At 48.8% G+C, this 27,946-nt stretch overlaps 1 protein-coding gene across 4 annotated transcripts in view; it reads left to right on the top strand.

The window, feature by feature from the left end:
* Positions 1 to 12,628: 12,628 nt before the first annotated feature.
* ILVBL (ilvB acetolactate synthase like) overlaps positions 12,629 to 27,946 on the top strand; it is a 34,331-nt gene continuing 19,013 nt past the window's right edge. The window contains exons 1-2 of one of the 4 annotated variants that reach the window (XM_030546199.1): positions 13,817 to 13,883; positions 23,797 to 23,876. The gene's annotated coding sequence lies outside the window, so the exon portion shown is untranslated. Of the gene's footprint in view, positions 12,842 to 13,781; positions 13,884 to 15,733; positions 16,165 to 23,796; positions 23,877 to 27,946 lie in introns of those variants that run through there. The other 3 variants (XM_030546198.1, XM_030546203.1, XM_030546202.1) reach the window with 3 other exon arrangements.

Here is a 27,946-nt window from a genome sequence, read left to right as displayed (position 1 = left end):
TATGGTGACTGCCCCCTCCTCCTGCCTCCCCCACCAGGGTAGCAGTAGCAGCCTGTGGCTTAGGAGCTCTTTAAAGTGCCTGGGACTTCCCTGCTTCCACTGCCCCAGCCCTGTAAATAGCTGCAGGAGCCCTGGGGAAGTGGTGGGGCTCCAGGGGCTATTTAAAGGACCAGGGCAGCAAAGACATCTGGAGACCCCCCACCCCCCCGCTACCCCAGGGCTCTGGGGGCTATTTAAAGAGCCTGCAGCTCCCCTGCTTCTACCGCCCCAGCCCTGTAAATAGCCAAGGGAGCCCTGGGGAAGTGGTGTGGCTTCAGCGACTAGTTAAGAACCAGGGCAGCAAAGGCAGCTGGAGCCCCAGCCCTTTAAATAGCCCCCAGAATCCCCACCTATCCCAGGACTCTGGGGGTATTTAAAGGGCCTGGGGCTCCCCTTCTTCTACCACCCCAGCCCTTTAAATAGCCACGGGAACCCTGGGGAAGTGGTGGGGCTCCGGTGGCTATTTAAAGGGCTGAGGCGGTAGAAGCGACGGGAACCCCGGACTTTTTAAATAGCCCCCAGAGCCCCACAGCCCTACCCCAGGGCTCCAGCAGTGGTTCTCTGTTAGCAATTTAAGGAGCCACAGGCCTTTTAAATTGCCCCCTGTGGAAGCTGGGCCACCCCACTACAGCGCACTGGCTTTTGCCGGTACACCGTACTGGGGCTTGGGCATGTGGCCCTCTTAGGGGTGGGCTGATTCAGGGAAACTGGTTGAATTGGCCTAAAGCCGGCCCTGGCGGCTGAGATTTAAAGGGATCTGGGCTCTCTGCTGTTGCGGACAGCCCAGAGCCCTTTGAATCCCGGCCCTGGCGGCTGAGATTTAAAGAACTCTGAGCTCCCCGCCGCTGCGGGCAGCTCAGAGCCTTTTGAATCCCGGCCGCGGCTGAGATTTAAAGAGCTCTGAGCTCCCCGCCACTGCGGGCAGCTCAGAGCCTTTTGAATCCCGGCCGCGGGCCACACAGTGAGCCTCTGCGGGCCACATGCGGCCCACGGGCCGTATGTTGTGCAGGCCTACTCTACTGCATGGATATTCACACAGGAAGATCCATGTGCTATGTTATTATCAGCATAGTGTAAAATCTTGGCCCCATTGAAGCCAATGGCAAAACTCCCATTGACTGTAATGGAGTCAGGATACAACCCTAAATGTCTGAAAGTTAACAGTAGTGGTATGTTATTGTGACTGATACAGGATTGAACAAGCACCATATTCTGCTTGGAGCAGCTTTCTGGGTGTGTCTGGTTTCAGTAGCATCTCTGCTCTCAGTATTTACATCTAATCTCATATTCAAGTACAACTCATGCAGGTAGATGTGAGGTTCCAATGTAGAGGTAAATCCCTCCACCAAACTCTCATTGTAAAAGAGATGGGGCTGGACAAAACCTTCAGCAGGAAACCCAGGCGCATCAGTCACTTCTAAACAATGCTGGGATTTCTATGTTGTACATTCAATGGTTGGAGTCCCTTATTCTGTTTCTGAATCACCAACACTGTTTTTAGGACTCATTAATGATAATTGGAAATAGGGTGACCAGATGCCCTGATTTTATAGGGACAGTCCCGATTTTGGGGTCTTTTTTCTTATATAGACTCCTATTATCCCCCCCACCCCTTATCCCGATGTTTCAAATTTGCTGTCTGGTCACCCTAATTGAAAATGGCCTTAAACGATAACCAAGCTCTATCCCCTTACATCTAACCATTAGGTGAAAAGAATATCCTACGATTTCACAAAGGGGAAAATGGCCTACACTTACTCCAATAGCTTTGAATGCTCATGACAGAGGGCTGCTGGAAGAGCTTTTTGTTTAAAGAATTATTCCAGGAAACCCCTCCAATACAGCCAGTGGCAGGGTAAAGAGAATGAAAATGTTTAGTACCAAGGGCTTGTCTACATGGAGATATTCAAGAAAGCTAAACCAAATTCATTTTCAAAATGCATTAGGTAAACTTCATTAAACTCCTATGGGGACACACTTATTTAGAATTAAAGTGGCCTTAATTCAGGTTAGTTTAATTCATGTAATTCACTAAAATGAATAAGGGCCATTTTAATTCAGAATCAGAGCACCCACACATGTGTTTAATGTCATTTAACTAATGCACTTTAAATTTACAGGTGCTGGAGTGAACAACTTTGGGACCTAGGAAATTGTCAGTCCTAAGAGGGCCGTGGGTCCTTCTGCAGCACTGTGGATGGTACCCCAGGGGGAGCACAGCTCACCGAGGCGCTCGGGCCTGCATCTTGAGAGGGACGGAGAGCAGACTCCATAAGGAGTTGCTTGAGGCAGATTTCTCTCTCTTTTCTTGTGCAAGGCTTAAACGCTTTACAGATTTTACACCTGTCTGCCTGATGGGCCTCCCCCAGACATCTATGGCAAGAATCGTGGGGATCACCTGTGGGCATGGGCTTGCCACAAGAACTGCAGGCTTTGAAGCCCTGGGATGGCATGCCCCAGAGCCCCGCAGGGCAATCGTTGAAGGGGAGAGCCCCCGTAACTACTATGCTACTGTCATAAACAGATAGCTAAGGGTTAATGTCTCTTTCACCTGGAGCACCTGACCAGAGGACCAATCAGGAAACCGGATTTTTTAACTTTGGGTGGAGGGAATTGTGTGTCTGGGGTCTTTGTTTTCTGGCTGCCTGCTTTCTCTGAGCTTTGGAGAAGTAGTTCTGTTTTCTAATCTTCTGTTTCTAAGTGTAAGGACAAAGAGATCAGATAGTAAGTTATATGGTTTCTTTTCTTTGGTATTTGCATGAATATAAGTGCTGGAGTGCTTTAATTTGTATTCTTTTTGAATAAGGCTGTTGATTCAATATTCTTTTAAGAAATTGACCCTGTATTGTATCATCTTAATACAGAGAGACCATTTGTATTTTTTCTTTCTTTTTTATATAAAGCTTTCTTTTAAGACCTGTTGGAGTTTTTCTTTACTTCAGGGAAATTGAGTCTGTACTCACCAGGGAATTGGTGGGAGGAAGAAATCAGGGGGAGATCGGTGTGTGTTGAATTGGCTAGCCTGATTTTGCATCCCCTCTGGGGGAATAGGAAAGTCCTTTTTGTTCCAGGACCGAGAACGGAGAGGGGGAGTCACTCTGTTTGGATTCACAGAGCTTGTGTCTGTGTATCTCTCCAGGAGCACCTGGAGGGGGGGAGGGAAAACGGATTATTTCCCTTTGTTGTGAGACTCAAGGGATTTGGGTCTTGGGGTCCCCAGGGAAGGTTTTTCAGTGGGACCAGAGTGCCCCAAAACACTCTAATTTTTTGGGTGGTGGCAGCAGGTACCAGGTCCAAGCTGGTGACTAAGCTTGGAGGTTTTCATGCTAACCCCCATATTTTGGACGCTAAGGTCCAAATCTGGGACTAAGGTTATGATAGCTACACTTAACACTTAGATAACTACTAATGATTAACTAACAAAGGTAACTATGTACAAAGCTAAGAAAAAGCTAGGGAGTAGTGGAGCACTTGTTATCAAGACACCACTGTTCCAACAACGGTTGTGGGCGGTATGAAGGAACTGAAGGGGGAGTTGGGCTGGCAGGGTAATATATGGAGCACCATATCGGCGCCACTTCAGCGGGCTCCCCAGCCAGCTTGACAGGTAGCTGCTGGTGAAAAAGTTTCCAACATCCGTGCACACCTAACTGGAATTGATATGAGCAAGCACTTGAAGAACACACAAGTGACATAAGCAGTACATTAACAGAATTACAGAACACTCCCCACCTACCCCCCAGAACAGTAACCCTAATCAATGAGCCTACCCCAAAGTAATGGGCACATCTGGTAACATTATGCCTCTGATTCCTGTACTGTACTGGGTAATGCACCCTGGAAAACATAATCCCAATTGTACATACAAATGGATGGGGTCTAAATTAGCTGTTATCACTCAAGAAAGAGACCTCAGAGTCATTGCGTACAGTTCTCTGAAAGCATCTGCTCAACATGAAGTCAAAAAAGCTAACATGTTAGGAACCATTAGGAAAGAGATTGATAATAAGACAGTAGATATCATTATGCCACTATATAAATCTACAGTACCCTCACACCTTGAATACTGTGTGCAGTTTTGGTCGTCTCATCTCAAGAAAGATATGCCATAATTGGAAGAAATACAGAGAAGAGCAACAAAAATTATTAGGCGTATGGGACAACTTCTCATAAAAGGAGAGATTAAAAAGACAGGAACTTTTCAGCCTGGAAAAGAGATGACTAAGAGGGAATATGATAGAGGTCTATAAAATCATGACTGGTGTAGAGAAAGTCAATAAGGAAATGTCATTTAGCCCTTCATATAACACTGGAACAAGGGGTCACCCAATGAAATTAATAGGCAGCAGGTTTAAAACAAACAAAGGAAACATTTCTTCACACAGTGCAGTCAACCTGTGGAACTCATTGTCAGGGAGATGTTGTGAAGGCCAAAAGTATAACTGGGTTCCAAAAAGAATTAGATGAGTTCACGGAGGACAGGTCCATCTCTGGCTATTAGCTAACATGGTCGGTAATGCAACTCCATGATCTGGGTGTCTCTAAACCTCCAACTGTCAGAAGCTGGGGCTGGGACTGTCCAACAGGAGATGGTTCACTGCTCATTCCTTCTGAAGCATCTGGCACCAACCACTGTCAGAAGACAGGATACTGGGCTAGATGAACCATTGTTTTGGGAGATGTAGGTTAGCCATTCTCGTGTTTTATGTTCTTAGTTCATTAAATAGAAATTCAGCTTTAGCATCCTGGGAGGATAAGAACCAAGAATGCATTTGTGACACTGGCAGACCAGTCAACCTGTGTATGACTCATAATAACTTAAAAAGAGGCACTTCTGCTGTATCAAAATAGTTCACTTGCGTGTGAATTTCAAAGAGATGTATTAGACTAGCAAACATCAGCTCATTCAAAAATGAACAATAGATACTAAGTGTATTTATCTGTTTAGCTATACATGGTTAGAAGTTTCACAATTTATCCAAATTAGCTTGTAGATGCTAATTCCCTTTCATGACTTAATTGCCTTAATTATGTATGTGCAAGGTGTTCAGTTAACATTAAAATCAAAGATGTAAGATACTGCAGGAAACGAGTAATTTCTACATTGTCTTCACCTTAACTATCTGTGTTATAATGGAAGAATGGCTAATTACCTTATGTGGATGAGTGTAACTAGTTTACTGTGTATGCACAGGAAATAGAAGATTAGCTTCAAAGCAAAGTACAGCAGGCGATCTGCACTGCCTAGTCTTCCTCCGGGGAAGGTCCTACTGTGACAATTTCTGTGAGGTAGGCTTGTCAGCCTGCTAGAATAGCTATAAAAGAGAAGGCTCGGGCCCGATCCTGTCATCTCTAGTCTGCTTAAACTCTGAACAGGGAAAGTGTAAGCCACAGGACAGAGATCTTCCAAATAATCATTTGGAATAACCTGGAAAATGCCTGGAAAAACTTACGGACTTTACATCTAAGCTGCCTTTGGATTCTGATCTGTAGGGATGATTCCAGAGAGACTTTTACAAGCCAGCAGTCTATTGCATCACTGTTGTGATCCTGAACTATGAACATTGAAAGTCACTTGCATGGATATTGATCTTTTAACCATTTGCAACTCTCTTCTTTCTTTTAACAATAAATGTTAGAGTTAGTTCTTAAGGATTGGCTGACAGCATGATATTTGGGAAAGACCTGAGATTCACATTGACTTGGGGATAAGTATCTGGTCCTTTATGATCGGTGAACCCCACATATGGTGAATCAGGTTTTCAGTAACCTCTCACTATATTAGACTTGGCAGTTTAGATGGGAGCCAAGGTCTGGAATGCCAAAAGGGGACCGTGTATGGCATCCTGTTAACTAGGGTGGAAGCTCTTTTGTTGTTGACTTGGTGAATCTAATTATAGAATAAGCCATCAGTTTGGGTGTTGCCTGCCCTCTACTTCTTGCAGTCTGCCCGCAGTGTGGTCACAGCATTGTTGTGTAAACCTCTCTCTTATGGAAGCAGAGGGATCTTAGTCACCTTGAAATCCCAGCTGCTGCCCTGGAAGAGTTTTTCATGTATTTGCATCGAGTGTTAGATCTGATAGAAGCAGAGAAGTCAGCTCAAGGAAGAGTATGGCTATACTCACTGTGCTATGAACTGTCTCTTGATAGGCAGTCAGCAGCTGGGTGCTGGCCTGAAAGGCCCTTTCTCTCTCCCACTCCTTCTCTGAACTGAACCATGTCGCTAGGAGCTGTTGGTAGAGCAGGGGAACGGACAGAGCTAGTACCAGAAAATGCCTCCCAAAGTTCCTCTTCAACAGGTTTAATAGTCACTAAAATCCCTCTCCAAAGCATCTCACCTCCATGGAGCAAAGGAATTACATGTCTAATGGAAGAGCCCCTAATATATACAAGTCCCAGGGGCCAGATTCACCTCTGGTGATTGAAGCCAAAGGAGTTACATGAGAGATGAATCTGGGCCCGTCTATGTGATGTCTGCTGTAGACTGTCTGATGGGAGCTGTCTAGCACATTGCATGCTGTTTGATGTCTGCTGCTGTGGTCTGTTTCCTGGGCAACTTGGCAGAGAGGACCATTTCTTTTTATTAATTTGAATAAGAGCAGAGAAGTCCCTCCAGCCCAGCACCTTTTATAATTTCACTTTTTTTACTGAAGGTGCATCAAACTCTCCATCCCTCAGCTCTTCAAGATATTCTGTTCATGTCTGAGAAACAGCAAATCTCCTCTGAATGAGTTTCTATACACAGGGCTTAACTGCTGCTCTGGGCCAATGGGGGCTGCTGAAGCAATGGCCAGTAAATCCCTCGGACCGCGCTGCTTCCAGCAGTCCCCATTAGCCCAGAGCAGGGAGCCGCGATCGGCTGGACCTGCGGACGGGGCAGGTAAACACACCGGCCAGCCCCGCCAGAGGCTTTCCCTACACAAGCAGCGACCCCTGTTTGAGAAACCCTGTCTTAGAAGAAGTGATCAGTTTCAACTGGTTCTCTTGGATTTGGCTATTGTCATAACTATAAAGGGAAGGGTAACAGGCCTCCTGTGTACAATACTGTAAAATCCCTCCTGGCCAGAGACACCAAAATTCTTTTATCTGTAAAGGGTTAAGAAGCTCAGGTAACTTGGTTGATACCTGACCCAAAGGACCAATAAGGGGACAAGATACTTTCAAATCTTGGTGGGGGGAAGGCTTTTGTTTGTGTGCTCTGTTTGGGGGGTTGTTCACTCTTGAGACTAAGAGGGACCAGACATCAATCCATGCTTTCCAAATCTTTCTGAACAAGTCTCTCATATTTCAAACTTGTAAGTAACAGCCAGGCAAGGCGTGTTAGGTTTATCTTTGTTTTCTCAACTTGTAAATGTTCCTTTTCCTAAGTGGGGTTACCTCTGCTGTAACTTTGAACCTAAGGCTAAAGGGGGTTCCTCTGGGCTCTCTGAATCTGATTACCCTGTAAAGTTATTTTCCATCCTGATTTTACAGAGATGATTTTTACCTTTCTTTCTTTAATTAAAAGCCTTCTTTCTAAGAATCTGATTGATTTTTCCTTGTTTTAAGATCCAAGGGTTTGGATCAGTGTTCACCAGGAAATTGGTGGAGAAGTCTCTCAAGGCTACCCAGGGAAATGTTATAGTACTTGGGAGGGAAATATTCGGGGGGAGTGGGGAGAGGGAGACAGAGTTTTCCAAATGACTCATAAATAATTTGGGTGGTGGCAGCAAAACCAGATTTAAGCTGGTAGTTAAGCTTAGAGTTCTCATGCAGGTCCCCACATCTGTACCCTAGAGTTCAGAGTGGTGAAGGAACCTTGACAAGTGGTGATTTTCTTGCTGGTCCAAGAAATGTCAAGTATATTGTAAGAACTTGGTCCCAATTCAGCCCTGGCATAAAATGGCATAGCTTCTGTGGATTTCACACACCCGCTTATCCCAGGGAAAATTTGGTCCTTTCTCCCTAAAATTCACTCCATTATGGAAAATTCCTCCACAACTGAAGCCTGACCCCTGTGGAAGAAACAAAATCCACTCTCAGGTTGAAAATCATGGACCCTCTTGGTAGCTTCCTCCCACCAATAAACAAATGTTCCCACTGCCCATCAGGAATTTTAGGTGACACAAGAGCACCTCTGAGGCGGACAATCTTATTTAAATCGAAGGTACTTTCTAATGGGAATTGTTTAGATAAATCATCATGTGTGTAAACATTCCAATTCTCTAAGTACTTACAAGTCCCGGGACCATAATGCACATACATAAAATAAGCAGGCATGCCTTTCGGTGGAGCGGGAGTAGTCTTGGACTGATTTCCACCCATTCTCTAAGTGTGTGGGGGTGCCCTGTTTGCTGCAGCAGCTCACAAACTAAGACATGTCTCTATCCTGTCCACTGAGTCAGCGGCTCATAAAGCTAATTACCACTCCAGTCCTCAGGAACTCACACAGGAGACATTTATCGAGGATGTCGCAACCCTTCTACACCCCCTTCAGCAAAGAGTGTGGGCTAGTCTGGTTCATGCAGGGAGGAGAATGGGAGAAAAGATGTAATCACACAATCCTAGCCCCAGGCAGCCCCCTCGTTGGTCACGCCATGCAGAGATAGCCCGCCTTGGGTCAGATCTTTTACCGATCCACTAAGATGCAGTATTTGTTTGCCTTTACCTAAAAGGGAAGCCAATATACCTGGACTCACTTACCCCCTCATTTCTACACCCCATTCATTTAAGCTCTACTCCCCCACTGTACCCCATCATTTCTACACCCCATCCCCCTCAGCTCTACTCCCTCACTGTATCTCCTTCATTTATACACCTCATCCCTCTCAGCTCTACTCCCCCACTGTATCCCCTTCATTTATACACCCCATCCCCTTCAGCTCTACTCCCTCACTGTACCCCCTCATTTCTACACCCCAGCCCTTTAAGCTCTACTCCTCCACTGTACCCCATCATTTATACACCCCATCCCCCTCAGCTCTACTCCCCCACTGTACCCCATCATTTCTACACCCCATCCCCCTCAGCCCTACTCCCTCAATGTATCCCCTTCATTTATACACCCCATCCCTCTCATCTCTACTCCCCCACTGTAACCCCCTCATTTCTACACCCCATCCCCCCTCAGCTCTGCTTCCCCATTGTACATTTCTACACCCCATCCCCTTCAGCTCTACTCCCCCACTGTATCCCCCTCATTTCTACACCCCATCCCCCTCAGCCCTACTCTCTCACTGTATGCCCATTTCTACACCTCATCCCCCTTACCTCTACTCCCCCACTGTACACCCTCATTTCTACACCCCATCCCCCCTCAGCCCTGCTTCCCCACTGTACCCCTCATTTCTACACCCCATCCCCTTCAGCTCTACTCCCTCACTGTATCCTCTTCATTTATACACCCCATCCCCCCTCGGCTCTACTTCCCCACTGTACCCCCATTTCTACACCCCATCCCCTCTCAGCTCTACCCCCCCAATGTATCCCCTTCATTTATACACCCATCCCCCCTCAGCTCTACTCCCCCACTGTACCCCCCTCATTTCTACACCCCATCCCCTCTCAGTTCTACCCCCCCACTGTATGCCCAGTCTATATGGGGATAGTTTAAATCCCCCATTATTCTTGAGTTTTTTATTTTAATAGCCTCTCTAATCTCCCTGAGTATTTCATAGTCACTATCACCAACCTGGTCAGGTGGTTGGTAAGATATCCCTACCGCTATGTTCTTATTATTAGCGCATGGAATTACTTTCCATAGAGATTCCATAGTACAGTTTGGTTCATTTAAGACTTTTACTTGTTTCTACACTTCCTTTCTCTCACACCAGCATGACCTGTTCTGTCCTTCTGATCTATTTTGTACCCTGGTATTACTGTGTCCCATTGATTATCCTCATTCCACCAAGTTTCTGTGATGTCTATTATATCAATATCCTCATTTAATACAAGGCACTCTAGTTCACCCATCTTACTATTCAGACTCCTAGCATTGGGATATAAGCACTTTAAATCTTGTCACTTTTAAGCTGTCACACCACAGCATTTGCAGCATAGGGCTTTTCTGAACACTGAGCAAGAAGTGAAGAATTAGCCTGGGGCCAGACCTTAGGGGAAACATGCCCAGTACGCAGGAAAGGGCCGGAACCAGGAACGGGAGGGGAGGGGTTCATGTGATGGCCTCCCAATAGGCCATTGCTAAAGAGTTTGGGCCCCTGCTCTCAGGTATTCTGAAAGCTCAGATAAAGCACATGGGGGCCTTGGGCCCAGAGGAGCTCCCATTCCTTATGGGTCAGGTGTGCCCCATGGCTTCCTCCTGCCTCTTGGAAAGGTCTCAGCTCAGTGCCAGAGCAGCAGAGCTGCAGACTGAAGACTGCGCCTAATAGAGCAGCTTCAGCTCTAGCTCCAGCCAGGCCTTACCTAGACCAGTCACTCTGTCCCTGTTTGCCAAGGGCTGTAGCCATCAGGCCCTTGGGTGGAGACCCCCAACCCACCCCAACTTGTTTCACATGGGCCACTCCAAAATGGGCTGGATTGGAATATGGACTTCCTACCACATTCCTCAGAGAATGCTATCGCTGTAGAACCTGGACCACATACTGAGGAATGGATAGCAAAGTTACCCAGGCCCACAGGACAAGTGTTAGCGATTTTATTTATTATGATAACAAAGCCCTGGCTGGGCTGACACTGGCTGCTCTGAGCAGCCTCTGTCATATCCCCAGTGCCAGAACTGAGATAGTTTGTGATGCCAACGCAGGTTGAGCTCTTTGGGCTCCACTGTGGTTTCCTCATCCTGTTCTCCTAGGCCCTCTCCCAGTGGCACATGTTCTGTATGAGTTTTAATGAAGTGTCTTTCTCCTCTATCCACCCTAGAGACCCTTTAACAGAGTGCCCACAAGGCTTCCCTCAATGCTCATTGCAGTGTTTGCAACTTTCCTAACTGCATCACGAAATCAAACCAACTTTGTAAATAGATCGCAATGCAACTTGTTAGACTCCTCTGCAAATGCTGCAATTTCCACTCGCTCCCTGCTGAGGCAGAAGCTTGCCATTGTAGAGCTTGGTTCCCAGACCAGTTTGTGGAAAAATACTGACATCCCAAAATGGAGCCCAGTATCATGTAGCCTGGTCACGTGTCCTTGTAGAGTCAGAGCAGCCATTACTTACAGGCGGTCTGTAGCGTTCTCAGGAAGGCTAACCAGGTGGGAGATAAGCTTCTCCTAAGGCCTATTCTTCTTAATATCCCATTGCACTGAATAGACCGTTCCCCACTCACTATCTAGATGGAGAGCATCACAATGGGTGATACCCAGGTGTAAATACATTTGAAGTACAGATTCATAGTCAGTATTTATAACTTTAGATACAAAACCGATACATGCATACAAATAGGATAATCATACTCAGCAAATCATAACCTTTTCAATGACACCTCACTTGTCCCGACTTGTACAAAATGCATCATATCATAATAATATTACTGTGAAGAATATGGGGTGAAGTGTGATAGACCTATCAGGAGAAAATCCATGTCTTTTGAGATAAAAGCCCTAAGTGCTAGTTCAATCAATGCAAAAACAGGCCTCCATTCGAACTCCATTCCAGCCCTCCCAAATGGCTCTGACACAGTGCACCTGGCTGAGGAATGGAAGGGCACTGGAGACACAGCCAAGCACAACTATACAGACAGGATCTAGCTCCTAAGCTTTTTGGGGGTGGGGGATGTGTGTATGTATGTGGGTGTGCGTGTGTGAAAGGGGTGTATGTAAGTGTGGTGTATGTGTCACTTCCAGGCCAATGCCACTCACTGGATTGTTTTGACAAGAGACACTGGTGCAAGGGAGACAGGTGCTGCCCAAGAGGAGCCCCAGCGCCATTCCTACACAGATAGGCCATGAAGCTATAGGTCAATTCTGGGCCGGAAGCTGGTGGGGCTTGTCTGTGACACCCGGAGCTGCTCATCAGCGCGCTTCCCGCCTGCTTAGAACTGCCTGCAGGGGCCCCTAAGGAGGCTGGCACAGGTGCCAGGCGGAGTGTGTGTTAACACTGGCTCTGATGAGAGGTGCACAACCTCCAGAACACCAAGCAGCAGTGTCAGGGTGGCGCTTGGAGGGGGCACCAAGTTACCAACCTGGTTGCCAGGGGTGCACCCACGGGGCAGGAGCCACCCAGTCACCGACCTCATTGCTGAGACAGCTCCCGCAGGCCATGGAGAAAAGAAGTATCCAGTCACTGACCCCATTGCCAGGGTGTGGGAAAAGGGGAGGAGGACCCAGTAACTCACACCGTCGGTGGGGCGGAAGGGAGGCACCCAGTAACTGACACCATCAGCTGGGTGGGGAGGAGAGAGGGACCCTGTAACTCAGCATTTTTCAAAGTTCGGATTGCAATCCAGCACGGGGTGGTGGCATATCAAGCACTGGGTCGCTCTGGTCAGCACCACTGACCGGGATATTAAAAGTCCCGTCAGTGGTGCTGCTCAGTTAATGCAAGCTAGTGCCTACCTGTTTCGACACTGCGCCCTGGAAGCGGCCAGCAGTGGATCTGGCTTCTAGACAGGGGGGCCATGGAGCTCTGCACGCTGCTACCACCCCAAGCTGGCTGTGCAATCCCATTGGCTGGGAACCAGCCAATGTGAACTAAAGAAGAGGGGGTGGTGCCTGAGAGCAAAAGTCAGGTAAGGCTTGCACACCCCTGCCTAGGATCCAGATCTGCTGCTGGCCACTTCCAGGGCTCAGCGAGGTACGCGGTGCCAACACAGGCAGGAAGCCTGCCTCTGCACCCTCCTGGCTGTGCTGCTGACCGGGAGCCGCCGGAGGTAAGTCTGCACTCCAATTCCCTGCCCCCAGCCCTGAGTCCCGCCAAACCAGGAACCCCTTCCTGCATCCCAAAGCCTGCACCCCCAGCCCAGAGCCCTGACCCCAACTCCCCTCCCAGCACCCACCCCCCTGCCCCAGCCAAACTGGGAACCTCTTCCTGCATCCCAAACCCTTCATCCCCAACCACAGCCCAAAGCCTGCACCCCCAGCCCAGAGCCCTGACCCCAACTCCCCTCCCAGCACCCACCCCCCCTGTCCCAGCCAAACCGGGAACCCCTTCCTGCATCCCAAACCCTTCATCCCCAACCACAGCCCAAAGCCTGCACCCCCAGCCCAGAGCCCTGACCCCAACTCCCTTCCCAGCACCTCCCCCCCCGTCCCAGCCAAACCGGGAACCCCTTCCTGCATCCCAAAGCCTGCACTCCTAGCCCAGAGCCCTGACCCCAACTCCCCTCCCAGCACCCACCCACCCGTCCCAGCCAAACCGGGAACCCCTTCCTGCATCCCAAACCTGCACCCCCAGCCCAGAGCCCTGACCCCAACTCCCTCTGAGTCCACTTGTGCATCCCAACCCCCAGACCGCACCCAAACTCCCTCCCGGAGCCTTAGGGAGGGGGCGGGACTTGGACCCATTCTGGGCCTCGCCAAAAACTATACAAACCTGTCACGTCTGTGGGGGAGGGGCAGAGAGGGCCCCACTCACTGACCCCATCGGTGGGGCGAAGGGGGAGAGAGGGACCCAGTCACCGACCTCATTGCCGGGGAGGGGGAGGGGCGCACCCAGTAACTGACAGTGTCGCCAAGGCAACGCCCTGGGACTGGTAACAGGTCACTGACTCCGCCCCCGGGTCTACCCACGCGCAGTCGGACTCGGCGCGTTCCCACTCTGCGTGAGGCCTAGGCCCCCCCTGCAACGTAGTCACGTGACCTCCCCCCCCTTAGCCGCGGAGGGGCGGAAGTGGAGGTCACGTGAGAAGAGGCGTTCCGGCCTCGCCCGGAGCTGGAGCCGAGATCCTCCCACTTCCGTTAGCTGCGGGCCCGGTACGTGTGGCGGCCGCTGAGGGGCGGGGGTCGCCAGCGCGGGGCGGTCATGGGCCAGAACACCCAAAGGCTGCGGCCTGGGGACTAACTTCCCCGAGGGCATTAGGGGAAACGGGAGCAGGAGCGTCTAGGGCAAGAGCAGAGCCTCCCCAAAGGCGAGCCTGGGCCAGGCCCCGCGGGGGCGGGAGGGACCCCTAGCTCTGCTCCGGTCCAGTTCCTGCCTCACGGCCCCGTGCCAGCCCGTGGCTCTGCTCCCACCCCCCGCCTCGGTCCCGCTCCTGAGCTCAGACCCGGCCCCAGCCTCGGCCCCTGGCATTGGCCCCGCTCCTGAGCTCAGACCCGGCCCCAGCCTCGGCCCGTGGCATTGGCCCCGCTCCTGAGCTCAGACCCGGCCCCAGCCTCGGCCCGTGGCATTGGCCCCGCTCCTGAGCTCAGACCCGGCCCCAGCCTCGGCCCCTTTGCCTCTGTCCATGCCCCCCCGGAACTGCGGGCACCTGGACAGGGATAAGCGGGGTGTGACCCTCAAAAGTTTGGGGACTGCTGGGGTGCGACCTAGAATGAGTGTGCAGGGCAGCAATGCAGAGTGAGCCCATAGGGGAGAAGGTCACATTTAAAAAGGTTGTTACAAAGAGTAGGGAGAAAAGTTGTCCTATCCTCAGAAGTTAAGGAGAACAAGATGCAATGGGCTTAAATTGCAGCAATGACAGTTTGAGCTGGACATTAGGAAAAACTTCTTGTCAGGGTGGTTAAGCGCGGGAATAAATTGCATAGGGAGGCTGTGGAATCTCCATCACTGGAGACTTTTAAGAGCAGGTTAGACACACACCTGCCAGGGATGGGTATGTACCTGGAGAGGGAGCCAAGAGGAGGAGAGGGTGTGGCCTGTGGCATCCGTCACTGGATGGGGCAGGAAAGAATAATCAGTTGGGGATGGTAAGGGACAAGAAACAGACTGGCAGGGGATGAGGAGGAATGGTTGCAGCCAGGATGGAGGGGACAGGGATAGGAGAGGCAAGCACTGGGTTGAGGGCCAATGGCAGCAGCCAGCTTTACATGCTAGTAAACTATGACCAGCTAAACAGCACAAGCAATGGGGCTTCTCCCATCCACTGTCTGTCTCAGTGATGCCAGAATGTTGCTGCTTGCTGGGGCAGGCTGATAAGGGTCACAGTCCAAGATACCAGCGCAGGTCACAGTGGACAGTTCTGGTCCCTACTGTACACCATCCCCACCCCACTGTCTTGGTTAAAGGAGAAAGTTGGGTGAATGTGTCTAGTGTAGGTGGGAGTGCAGGAGGGGATGCTGGGAGTGCAGACACAGGTAGGCATGCAGGCTAGGGTGCTGGTATCATAGGTGGGTGTGAGCTGGGAGTTAGGGGATGGTTGGTAATGCTGCTATTGGAGGTGGGTGAATGGGCAGCCATGGTGAAAGTCGGTGGGTGGACAGTGATACTAGAGTGCTTGAACTGAGTGATTGTAAGTATTTATCTCCAATTACTAGTCTGACCCAGGCCCAGTGCTTACTGGTGCTGGGAGCATTTGTATTGGTTCCTCCCAAGTGCCTCCCGCTCTGGCAAGGCATTTAGTGTTGGACCTTAAATCTCAAGTTGCTGAGCATTAATGCACATAATACTCCTGGGGGTATTCTGCACAAAACATTAAACATTCTGCACACAATATTTTTAAAATCTGCAAATTTTATTTTTTAATATCACTATATAATCATGCCAGTTTCAATTAATTTTGTAATTTCTTCAAAATACCTGTCTGCAAGTATGTCTGTAACAATACAGACACACACACACATTCCCTCAGGAGTACAGTGTTAAAGAAACCCCTGTGACAACCCAGTTCCTGTTTCGCTGCCCCAGCAGGCCAATGGCAGCACCCAGCTTTACATGCTAGTAAACTATGCCCAGCTAAACAGCACAAGCAATGGGGCTTCTCCCATCCACTGTCTCAGTGATGCCAGAATGTTGCTGCTTGCTGGGGCAGGCTGATAAAATCACAGTCCAACATGCCAGCGCAGGCCACAGTGGACAGCTCTGGTCCCCTCAAGCCCAGCTGGCAGGCCACATACCCACAACCCCTCCCCACAAGAGCCCAGTCACAGCCCAAATTCCCTGTAAGCTGCATGGCCACGCAGCTGCCTATTAAGACTCGTACAGAGGCTCAAGGCTGTGATGGGGAGAGATGTCTCTCCCCCAGCGTGGGACTTGTCCTGGACTTTCCGTGGCCAGGGGAGAGGTGGCCATCTCCGCTACGCCTAGAGTGACCGGACAGCAAGTGTGAAAAATCGGGGTGGGGGTGGGGGGTAATAGAAGCCTATTTAAGAAAAATACCCAAAAATCGGGATTGTCCCTATAAAATTGGGACATTTGGTCACCCTAGCAGCGTGAACCTGTCCTGGACTTGCTGCAACAGGGGGAGAGAAGCCCCCTCCTCCCTCCCTCGGCCCGGCCTAGGCCCCCGGAGCTGCTGCAGCCAGCGGGAGGCGCCTCTCCCCCTGCCTCAAGCTGCCGTGGTGAGAGGGGGCTGGAGGGAGTCCTCTCTCCCCAATGCAGCCCCAGGGTAGCCTGCAGCCCCAAACCCCTAACTCCCATCCCTGCCTTGGAGCCTAGACCCCCTGCACCTCAGCCCCGATCCCTGTCCCACACCCTGAACCCCTCATCCCCAGCCCCACTCCCAAAGCCTTCACCCCCAGTCAGAGCCCTCAACCCCTTCACCCAACCCTCTGTCCCAGGCCTGAGCTCCTTCCCATGCGCTGAACCCTTTGGCCCCACCCCCACCCCACCCTATGAACTTTGTTCTGTGCACCGATATGGAGGTGATGTGTCACACATCATCCCCATATTGGTGCACAGAACAAAATTCATTTTGCACATGGATGTCAAATTAGAGGGAACATTGCTCCCAGCCAATATGTCTGACCTCTTCCCCTTCAAAGTCCATTCATGGGGGGTGGGGGGGGCATGGCCCAGACACCCGCACCTCCCCACCCCCAGGGCATAGCTGCCCCCCCCCCCCCAGCTTAAACACCCACCCCCCTCCAGAGCCTGGGATCCAGAAAGAGGAACAGCCTGATTCTTGGTACCAGGCTTGCATGGAGTTTTCTGCATGCCATGCTCCTCTTCCCTCAGGGCATGCCGGGAACTGCAGCTGCCAGGAACCCTCTAGCTCCTTCTCCCTCCCCACAGCAATGTCTTCTATGGGGGAGCTGAGCTCTTCTGGGTCCAGTGACCCCTAGTGGCAGCTAGCAGCACTGCAGCCCATTTCTGTGGAGGAAAGGAAATTCTGCACGCACGTTAATTTCTTCAAAATTCTGCATTGCGCAGTGGTGCAGAATTCCCACAGGAGTATGCTTTCTGCTCTCCTGAGATGACAGAGTCTGTCCCAGTTCTACTTCCACAGAAACATCCCGAAGCCCTGGCCATCCACACTGAGCATGCCACAATAGTAAGCGAGAGAGACAGAGAGTCACGCACTCTCTCTCACTCACACACGAGTGCCCAATCCCCCCTGGCAGCGATTTATGTTTCTACTAGCAGCTCCAGGTGCCCATACCAACCTGTCTCTGCTGCCTCTGTCAGAAAGTCATTTTTCTGCAGGGAAGCAAAGAGATCTGCAGGGAACCTGACTTCCGTGCATGTGCCGTGATGCAGAATTCCCCCAGGAGTAATATAACAGGCGTGGTCAAACTGTGGCTCTTTTACAGTTAAAGTGTGGCTTGCAAGCCCCCCTGCCCAACACCGTACACTCCCCCAATTTTCCACCTACATGACTGGGCAGGGGGAAGCTCAAGGCTTCTCCCCTGCGGGAAGGAGGTCTAAGGGTTTTAGCCCAGCAGAGGGGAATCGGGGCAGAAGCCCCACACACTGGCAGGTGCTGCCCTGCGGGGCAGGTTGTGTGTATCTTGCCGTTCTTGAACTTCTGAAGATTATTGTGGATGGCTCAGAGGTTCGGTAAGTTTGGCCACTCCTAACCCAGAACTTCAACAAATGCATAAATAGTGAATCTTTGTCCCTTGGCATGTTCCCTCCCCAGCAAAGTCTGAGAGGGCACTCTAGGCGAGGTCTCTGTAGGTAGTGTCCTTCAGAAAGGACTCTAATAAAGACCTCACTACAGGAGGACTCTAACCATAGAGATTCTTCTATGCTGATGTGGTCATAGAGACAGGGAGCAATGCTGGGCAAAGAAATGTAGGGTGTTATTCTGGCCGTTTCCTTGTGGCTATGGGTATATTTGTGACTGTGTTTAGGACTGGGATGGAAGGGAGAGATTTTGCAAAGATAGTAGAGTCTGATTTATGGCACAGCCCCTTGAGTGAGGATACAAGAGCTGCATGTGACAGCAGCAGCAGTAAGGGTAAGAATTGGAAAAGCCAGCAATTTCACAGGAAGGATGCAGTGCCCTCATTTGTGCAGATGTATATGAATTTGCCTCGTTTACTTATGCCCTATGTCAATTCCTGGCTTCAGCTTCTTGTCAGTTCAGTATATTCTCCTCATCAATCCCATCATTTCTGCCCAGCCCCCAGGTTGGCTCCCCTTTGAATTTCCCCCACATTCCCCTTCAAGTTCTCCCTGCCCCTTCTCTCCAGTCTGGCTCCACCACAGTTCCCTTCCCATCTCTCCTGCTCTGTCCCAAGGAGTTTCCCCCACATCCTCTGCCCCTTATCTCTGTTTGAAGGGGTATTGTCACTTCTCTGTGGCAGTGTTTCATCTGCTAGTGTTGCCAGTGACACCTGAGATTCCAATAACCAAAGGAGGTGAAAACACATTAATATTTGTCCCTATGTTTTCAGTTTGTCTACTGTGGGCAGTTGGTAGCACTCTACATGCAGTCATTGTCAGTCAGTTTGTGTGGGGTTGTCACACGCCACCACAGGAGGGAGAAACATTTTTAGAATAGGAAAATGAATGTAAAGCCTCTGTGCTTTTCAGTGGGGACGCAGGGATGGGGTAGGGATAGGACTTAGCACTACCTTTAACTTTCTCTTTAAAAACTGTCAGGGTTTCAAGTAGACCAGGCTGTTGTCACCCCTTTAAATGTAGACACAATAAATCATACAAAATAAATTATTTTGGGGAAGTTATTTGACCTGTGTTGTACAGGAGGTTAGACTAAATGATCACAGTAGTCCTTTCTGACCTTGGAATCTATGCAAAGCAGAGAAAGGTCTAACATCATCCAGTGACTGGAAGTTGAAGCTAGACAAATGTATACTGGAAATAAGTAGTAAGTTTCTAATGAAGCAAGCAATTAACCATTAGAACAATTTAGCAAGTGTTGTGGAAGATTCTCTATCACTGACACTTTTAAATCAAGATAGAATTTTTTCCAAAAAGATCTGCTCTGGGAGTTATTTTGGGGAAGTTGTATAACCTGTGTTATATGAGAGATCAGACTAGATGATCACAATGGTCACTTCTGGCCTTGGAATCTAAATCTATGAAAAGAATATGACAGCAGCAAACTGGGATTCCACCTACTTCTTTGCTCAGACATGTAATTACAGCTCAGAAATGAATCTTACATTTAGAGATGCTACTGAGAAGTGATGTTGGGTATGTAGTGATAACAAAAGTATTTTAAAAAGTGCAGTTAATAACATGACGACATAATATGAAACCAGGTAAAATCCAACAGGTACCTAGGCATTGTAATGCTTAATCCCTAGGATTGGGATCCCTTGTGGAATGGAGTCCTAAATTAGGTGGCCAGGCTCTCCATACAAAGCATTGGGGAGAGTTGGGTACCTAAGGAAGGGCTTGACAGAAGCCAGCAAGCTGAGTGGGGAGCTGCGTAAGTTAAACCAGAGTGAAATGCAGAAGAAAGGATTTAGGCCCTCACCCAGCTCCTGTTGGTCTAGCTCTCTAGGGGCCTGACTGACAGGCTGGAGGGATGTGCCTCCCTCCACTCAGTCTCAGCCATAAGCTCTTTCCTGAAGTTACATGGTGCCTACGCAAGGTCATCTGCTTTAGTAGCCTCCGCCTTGGCAGTCAAATCCTAGGCCTTTCTCCTTAGGGTTAGTAGAGAGAGCTAACCCATCACAGATAATAGTCTTGTGTTCGGGCACTCACCTGGAACACGGGAGACCTGTTTTCAGGGTCTGGTTCTGCCTCATTTGGCAGAGGTGAGTGCCCTCACCACCGGGCTGGGGTGGTCTCGTTCAGTCTCGTGTATTGGAGCTGTTAAGCTTGATACAACTAATTTAAATATTCAGAGGAGTGAGGACTTGACCCTGGGCCTCCCACATCCCCAGTGAACACCTTGACCCACTGAGCTGTAGAGTCGGTCTCTGTTTCAGGCCCACTGAATATTTAATTATTTATACAAAGAGGAACAGCTTCCACAAGAGAGACTGAGCCCTCTGGCCCCAAATACCATGGTGACTAGGGCACCTAACTGGGTTGTGGGAGACCTGGGTTTAAGTCTCTGCTCCAAATCATGTTTGTCCCTATCTGTCTTTTGTAACATAACAGGTCTTAAGCACGCTCTGTGAACACCTTTGGGATTTGGCCCTGCTGTCAAAGGGGTCACCAGGGCTTTGGTTTCAGTGAGGGCTCTGAGCAGCTTATTAGCTGTGGGTGGCATCAGGGTGTAGGCCGCTTTGCACCTGCCTACTGGTGGAAATTTAGAGGCCTATAGAGTTAGGTGGCAGTTGAGTGTTGGTTTTGAGAATGTCATTGGTGCCTACATGGTGGACTTAAGCACCTAAAGAGGCAGTAACTTTGAGATTGTAACCCATACTGTCTTTCATACTAGACTATAGGGACAAGTGACCATGATTTGATTACGTTCATCATGAGCAAAGAGAAGAAAGTCTAAATCAATAATATATGGTTATTGCTTCAGAAGAGCTGATTCCCACAGCAGAGGAATATGACAAGCAAAATTGACTGGGAGGAAAAATTTGGACAGAAAACTGAATGAAAATTTGGGTTTGTTTAAGAAGAGTTTACAAGATGGCTCAAAGGCACAATTGCATAACTGAGAGATGGTAATTTTGGTTAAAAGATCACCTTGGTTAAGAGAGTGCAGGCAGTAATTTATGTACATTAACAAATGGGAAAAGAGGTAATAGATAGCAAACGATATAAAGGAGAAATTATGAAGTGTAGAAAATTAATAAAGAAAGATAAAGACATCAGGGAAAGTTCCATGGCTTGGTAGGGCTCAGGTCAACAAGAAGGTTTTCTAAGTATATCAGGAACAAAAGAAATCCTAACAATGGTATAGGCTCATTACTAGATGGATATGATAAAATTTAATGATGCAGAAAAGGCAGAAGTGTTCCATAAATATGTTCTGTATTTGAAGAGAAGCAGGATGATATACTAATATCACAAAAGGATGAAGAAGTATTTTCCTGTCCATTAGTAAGGACAATGTTAAATAGCATCTGCTAGGAATAATTTTTTTAATCAATAGGTCTGGATAACTTACACCCAAGAGTCCTAAAAGATTTGGCCAAGGATGATGGCACACTGATATTAATTTTTAATAAATCTGGAATTTCCCCAGTATTTCAAGAAGGCTGGAAGAGTGCCAGTGTGCCAACATTCACAGAGGGTGAGCATAATTATCCAAGTAAATATAGTCTGGCTAGTTGAACATCAGCCGCAGGCAAAATAATGAACAAGCTGATGTAGAATTCAGTCAAACTTTTAAAGGACAGAAACATCATTAATGCCTGTCAACATGCCTTTTTTTTTTTTTTTTTAAATAAAATAGGTCTTGTCAAACAAACCTGATTTTTTTTTTTTGAGATTATAAGTGTGGTTCATAAAGGTAACCACATAGTTGTAACATACTTAGACTTTTGTGAGTCATTTAACTTGACACTATAAAACATTCAGAATAAAAAAATCCACACTAGTATCAATAAAGCACACATTAATTGGATTAGGAAACAGCCTGACAGTTCTCAAAAAGTAGTTGTCAATGGGGAAATCACTGAATGGGAGTCTTTTCAGGGGGTTCCACAAGGATTGGTTCTAGGCCTGACACTATTCAATATTTTTAATCAATGCTCTGAAAGTAAATAATCACTGCTGATAAAATTTGTAGATGACCCAAAGATTGGCGGAGTGGTAAATAACAGTGAGGATAGGATACTCTTACAGAGGAATTTGGATTGCTTGGAAAGCTGGGCGCATTCAAATAAAAAACATTTTAATACAATAAAATGTAAGGTCATACACGGAAGAACATAGAATGTAGGCCATACTTACATTATCCTGGAAAACAGGGATTCTGAAAAGAGTGTAGGGACCCCAGTGGACTAGTATCTGAATGTGAGCTCCCAGTGACAAAAGAGTTAGTGCAGTCTTTGGATGTATAATCAGGGGAACAGTGGGTAGCAGCAGGAAGGTGATTTGCCTTCTGCATAGGCACTGGTGAGACTGATAGTGGAATACTGTGTCCAATTCTGTATTTGCATTTTTAAAAAAGATGTTTAAAAATATTGGAGAGGATACTGAAAAGAGCCACAAAAGTGATTCAAAGGACTGAAGGAAATTCCTTTATGGTGTGAGACTTTAAGAGCTCGATCTGTTTAACTGAGCAAAAAAGAAGATCCAGAGGTTGCTTGATGACAGTGTACAAGTACCTTCACGAGGAGAAAATACCATATACTAAAGGTCACTTTAATCTAGCAGAGAAAGGCAGAACAAGTTCTAGTGCAGTGGTGGGCAGCCTGCAGCCAGTCAGGATAATCCGCTGGCAGGCTGTGAGACAGTTTGCTTACATTGACAGTCTGCAGGCACAGTTGCCCACAGCTCCCAGTGGCCAGGATGGTGGTGAACCACGGCCACTGGGAGCTGCGGATGGTTGATATAAACAAACTGTCTCATGGCCCACCAGCAGATTACCCTGATGGGCCACAAGTTGCCCACCACTGATCTAGTAGCCAGAGGCTAAAGCCAGACAAATTCAAATTAGAAATGAGGAAGAAATTTTTCACAGTGCAGGTGATTAAGCATTAGAACAAACTATCACAGGAAGTGGTGGATTCTCCGTCTTGATGCCCAACACTAGTTACTAGGCTTACACTTAGGTTACTGGGTTGAATTCTCTGTCCTGTGCTATCAGAAGGTCAGACTAGCTGATCTAATGTCCCTTCTGGCCTTAGATTCATAGAGTTTAAGTCCCATTTGAAGGCTAGGTTTTCTCCCCCCCCCCCCCCCCCCCAAAATACAGCATGTGCTTTAGCTTTCTCAGTCCTCCTGATACTAGTTACCAGAGTGAAGGAGGAACTGCAGTGGTAAGAAAAGGCATGAATGTAGCCAGAATAACTTTCAGGTTTAATGTCTCAAACTACCAAGGCTTCCTGGTGGTCTGCTGGGTTCATTTGACCACCCGTCACCTTCCATTCCTTAGGACCTTCTTTCCTTCACATGCATCAGCCTTAGTCATAAAGGCCCCACAGGCCAAGTTCTCTCTTCACTTTTGTAGCCCTCTGTGGTAACTGTGCAAACCCACTGAAGGTGAATAGGCTGCACAAGTGTCAGTAAGAGCTGAATTTGGCCTGCCTAGCCTGTTACTAGTGATTGTACATGAAAAGGAAAAAGCTCAGTTTGATTCTCCAACCTCTGGGGGCAGTAGGTCAGAATTTTTTTACTTGTGAGATGAGCAACCTTGCTCTGAAGTCAGTGGGAGATGATGGTTAAAGTGCCATGTTTACAGAGGAGAGAGACTTTGTATTTACATAATTAGGATTACAGCATTCAGGGATTGCAAAGGTTCCTAACTCAGCTCAGGGACAGAGTAGTTACCAGCAATGCTGCAGTGATGTTTCATGTGACCAAGCACAGAGGAACCCGTGTCAGCCATCTGTACAAAGGAGGCTGTGACTCTGTGGGAGAGGTGCTTAGTAGACCAAATTTATCCTACACAACTCCACGTTGCAGATCAGCTGAGTGGACACTTACACGATCAGCCTGAGTGGCCTCAAGGACTCAACAGCAAGCAATATCTTCTCCTGCTGGAGGTATCCAAACATGTACTTATTTGCAACAAGACAATTCCAAATCTCAGTGGTTTTGCTCCAGCTCAGGAGCAGATGGTCAGTTTGTCTTGGATGCATTCTGTCTAGACTGGACAGTAGGTCTCCTTTGTGCATTTCCTGCTCCCAGCTCCTTCAAGTGAGAGTTCTCTGGGGGGGGACGGGGACCCCACACACAAGACAAAGCCATAATTATTCTGATTGCCCAGGCTTGGGCAAGATAAGAGTGGTTTTCAGATCAACTGCAGCAGTTTACCAGCCTCTCCCAGGGCCGAATTAAACTTTTGTGGGCTCAGCACCAAACTTTTATTTGTGGGCCCCTATGGAGGTCAGTCCCCAGAGCGAGGGGCCAGCCAGAGGCAATGGGGCATGGCATGGTAGAGGCAGCCCAGTGTGAGGGCACTATTTACAAACTGGCAGTTGCCAGACACACACTGTCCCACCTGGCCTTGTGCTGCCTCTTCTCCTCAGGGGGCAGGCCCATGCTGTGCCACACAGCCCCTACCACCCAACATCCTCTTGACTCCCTCTGGCAAGAGCCCCCCCCAACCCATTATGCCCAGTGTCCTCCCAGCCTCCTCCACACAAATGCACAGCACCCTGCACACCATCCCTGCCCAGTGGCCCCTTGCCCACAGCCCCACCACAATTGCCCAGCACCCTCCACAGAACCCGTAGTGCCCCAAAATACACATCATCCCTGCCCCCCTCACAGCCCAGCACCTCCACCCCCTGCAAGAAACCCACTTCCTCAAGCTCTGCCTCCCAGCCATACTCACTGGCCCTGCTAGGAGGCAGCTGTGTCTGCCAGGCTGAGACAGCAGTGCAGCAAGAGCTGGTCCTGGGGTGGGGAAATCACTCCAGTCCCTTGGGAGTGGTGGGATCAGCTAGGCCAGGGCCTGCCCTGGCCCTGCTCCCTTAAGACTCACTTCCCCTGGAGGGGCCCAGCCAAGCTTCCCACACTGTCCCCTTCCCCCACCCTCCCAACCCTGGCTGAGAATGGCCGGGCTTCTGCACCAGTCCCAGGCGGCTGAGCTTCAGGGAGACAGGTGGGGTCCTACAGGTGGTGGGAAGCAGAGACTGCCCAAAGCCAGAGCTGTGCTGGGGTCTGGACAGGGGTCAGAGAGGAGCAGGGGGATAGGGCTGATGAGGCAGCAAGCAGGCAGGCCAAAAGGAGCAAGTGGTGAGAGCCAGAGAGGTCTCAGGGCGTAATGCAAGCAGAGCAGGCTGGGGCCCCTTCCGAGCAGGGGCCCAGCTCCATGGAGCCACTGTAAACCCAGGACTGGCCTCTCCCAGTAATTCCAGACCTATTGACCCAGCAGGGAGGTTAGATTTGCCATCTAGATTCATATTTTCTCCTCTTGACAGCATGGCTTATTGGACTTTGACACATCTAGAACTCTCCTGTTCATAAGTATCATAGCAGATTAGGGTTGGAAGGGACCTCAGGAGGCCCTCTAGTCCAATCCCCTGCTCAAAGTAGGACCAACCCCAACTAAGTCATCCCACCCAGGGCTTTGTCAAGCTGGGCCTTAAACCCTTAAGGATGGAGATTTCATTATCGTCTAGTGAAATAGTGTTTCCTAATATCCATCCTACACCTCCACCACTGCAACTTGAGACCATTGCTTCTTATTTTGTCATCTGCCATCACTGAGAACAGCCAGGCTCCATCCTCTTTGGAACCCCCTGTGATGGGTTTGATCACAGAAACCCCTTTGGGATTGTCAGCTGATGTGCTGAGACTATCTCTGAGGCAGTTTGGGCCTCCAGAACCCTGCCTTGTTGAGCCAGACATGCCAGTCTGGTCTAACACAGACCCAGAGTCTGAACCACATGCCCCAAAGCTGCAGATTTAACGGAAAACATCTTAAGTGCTCCTGTCTCCAGCACCAAGCTCCTAATGGGATCCAAGCCCCAAATGAATCAATTTTACTCTGTATAAAGCTTATACAGGGTAAACTCAAATTGCCCACCCTCTAATACGGTGATAGAAAAATATGCACAGCTTTTAATACCTGGGGGAGCAATTAACTTACTCTGGGTTAGTTAATAAGCAGAAGTGATTTTATTGAGTACAAAAATTAAGATTTAAGTTGTTCCAAGTAATGACAGAACAAGGTACGTTAGAGCAAAATAAAAAGCAGCACACAAGTCTAAGCCTAATACATTAGGCAACGGATTACAGATAAAATCTCACCCTCAGATGTTCTAATAAGCTTCTTTCACAGACTAGATTCCTTCCTAATCTGGGCCAAATTCTTTCCCCAGTACAGTTCTTGTTAGCTCCAGCTCAGGTGATAGCTAGAGGTGTCTCATGACTGGAACTTCCTTTGTTCTTTTCCACCCCTTTATATAGCTTTGGCACAAAGCGGGAATCATTTGTTTCTCTGGGTTCCCACCCCTCTTTCTAAATGAGAAAGCACCAGGTTTAAGATGGATTCCAGTACCAGGTAACATGGTCACATGTCCTGTGAGACCCCAAGCCTTCATTCTTCCTGACCTGACTTACAGGAAGGCTTGCAAGTAAACAGAGCCATTTGCAACCAATTGTCCTAGTTGATGGGAGCCCTCAAGATTCCAAACCACCATTAGTGGCCCCCACTTTGTATAATTAAAATAGGAGCTCAGAGTTATTTCATATTTCTAGTTTCAGATACAAGAATGATACATTTATACAAATATCTAATGAGTGTGATCATCCTAAGCTTTGTAATTATACCTTACAAGAAACCTTTTGCATGAAGCATATTCCAGTTACATTATATTCACTCATTAGCATATTTTCATAAAATCATATGGAGTGCAACATCATGCCCCCCCCTTCACATAGTTGAAGCCTGCTATCAAATCCCCCTTCACTCTTCTCTTCTGTGGACTAAATAAGTTCAGTTCCCTCAGCCTCTTCTCGTAAGTCATGTGCTCCCAGCCTCCCTAATCATTTTCATTGCCCTCCACTGGGGGTTGAGGTGCAGGGTGCACACCGGGGCCAGGGCAGGCTGCCGGCCCCAGCCCCCCTCCAGGAAGTAGCTGGAACCATGTCCCTGCGGCCCCTGGGGGAGGGGGGATGCAGGGCTCTGCGCGCTGCTTGCTGGGCCTCCAGGTACCTCCCCCGAAGCTCAGTGGCTGTGGTTCCCCGCTTCAGGGAGTGGGGTGAGGTTTGAGGGGGGCAATCCTGCAGCTGTAGTTTGCCCACCCCTGGCCTGGAGGTAGGCCAGGCGTAGGCCACAGGAAATAGCCCTGCAGGCCACATGTGGCCCACATATGAGACCACTGCAATATGCCATTAGCCTTCTTGGCAAGAAGGACAGACTGCTGACTTATACACAGCTTCTCATCCACTTTAATCCCCAGGTCCTTTTCTGCAGAATTGCCACTTAGCCAGTGGGTCCCCAGCCTGTAGCAGTGCATGGGCTTCTTTGGTCCTTGTTGAACCTCATCCGATTTCTCTTGGCCCAATCCTCCAATTTGTCTAGGTCATTCTGGACTCTATCCCTACCCTCCAGTGTATCTACCTCTCCCACCAGCTTAATGTCATCCATGAACTTGCTGAGGGTGCAATCCATCCTATCATCCAGATTATTAATAAAGATGTTAAACAAAACCAGGCCCAGGACCGACCTTTCTATCCACCTTATAGTCCATTCATCCAATCCATACTTCAGGAGGGGCAGGAGGTTCCACTGAACTCCAGGAAAACATTCAGCTCGATGGTGTTGGGATCATAAGTAGAAAAGAGTCTCTTTGTGGGCAACTAGCAATAACAAATCCAGATTCAGCTTCTCTTCAATCCACGTTGGAGTGCTTGCACCATTTGAAATCTCTCCCTACAGTTGGTAGCATCTTGGAGCCCTTGCTGCTCATCATGCATTGGTTGAACAAAGGACTGTGTTCAGCCACAATTTAGCTAAGAGGTTTCTGAAGAGGTTAATGAATGTCTACCCTCTGATTAGAGAGCCCACACTGATGTGGGACCTCAGTCTAGTACTGACTCAGCTCCTGCCATAGACATACAGCCCCTGGTGCTCTCCTGAGCCTCTTTCATTTTTCAGAAA

The sequence above is a fragment of the Gopherus evgoodei genome, unplaced genomic scaffold (assembly GCF_007399415.2).
Source record: "Gopherus evgoodei ecotype Sinaloan lineage unplaced genomic scaffold, rGopEvg1_v1.p scaffold_42_arrow_ctg1, whole genome shotgun sequence".
Classification (NCBI taxonomy): domain Eukaryota; kingdom Metazoa; phylum Chordata; order Testudines; family Testudinidae; genus Gopherus; species Gopherus evgoodei.
The sequence above is the reverse complement of the archived record's forward strand: the minus strand, read 5'-3'. Positions and strand labels throughout refer to the sequence as shown.